We start from the raw sequence: 882 nt of genomic DNA, 5'->3' as shown, positions 1-882 counted from the left end.
TTATTGTTATTGTTGTTGTATTATTGTTATTTATAATTTGTACAATTAACCTCCCTGTGGTTCGACCCCGGTCTTGCCGGGTTATTTATTACTTCGACATTCCTACACTTGGGAGAAGACATCAATATTTTCGTCGTGTTAAAGAGGCACTTGGGTAAGGAGAGAACTTAATATGCATGGCAAGGTGGATGATTCAGATGGTTAGAGGGAGAACATGTTCCACATGAGATATCATATTTAGAATAAGATATATAGCTTAATTATAGATGATGATAGTTACATTAATGTAGCTTATACTGAAAGTGGAAAGTTATAATTGGAACAATCATTGTTAAAGGTCTTAACAATCCACTCAAATATGGATTTGACTATTCTTTTCTTTTTTTTATCAACATGATATTTGAAATACATGTACGATACTTGACCTCATGAATAAAATCCTATTGGATAAGTTTGTTGACTTTAGCCTTAATTCATAAGACAACTTTAGGATGAAAGTGATGTCGAGCTTGTTTTACAAGTCTGATCCTATTTCTCATTGCTAATTAATTAATAGCAACCTTCAAGTTTAAACCTAGCATTTCATCATAAGAAGAAGAGAAGATATCTTGGTGCTTCATTATAAGTTCCATGTAACTCATTTCCTCTTTACGTGGTAAGTTTGCATTTATAAAGATTGGGCTAGGGTTTTTAATGGTGTTTAAATTAACCTTTTTATGTCCATCAACCATAGATTTATTTTCTTATTCAAAAATAGGCAGAGCCTCTTTAATATCTTCTTTGATAAGAAAATTATCATTATCATCCTCTCCAATAATGATATGATTTAAAGTGAGAGGCATCATTTCCTTATTTTTTCTTTTTATTAAAGAGGTTTTTAAT

This window comes from Populus euphratica, unplaced genomic scaffold (genome assembly GCF_000495115.2).
Source record: "Populus euphratica unplaced genomic scaffold, PopEup_1.0 scaffold551.1, whole genome shotgun sequence".
NCBI classification, from domain to species: domain Eukaryota; kingdom Viridiplantae; phylum Streptophyta; class Magnoliopsida; order Malpighiales; family Salicaceae; genus Populus; species Populus euphratica.
The sequence above is the reverse complement of the archived record's forward strand: the minus strand, read 5'-3'. Positions refer to the sequence as shown.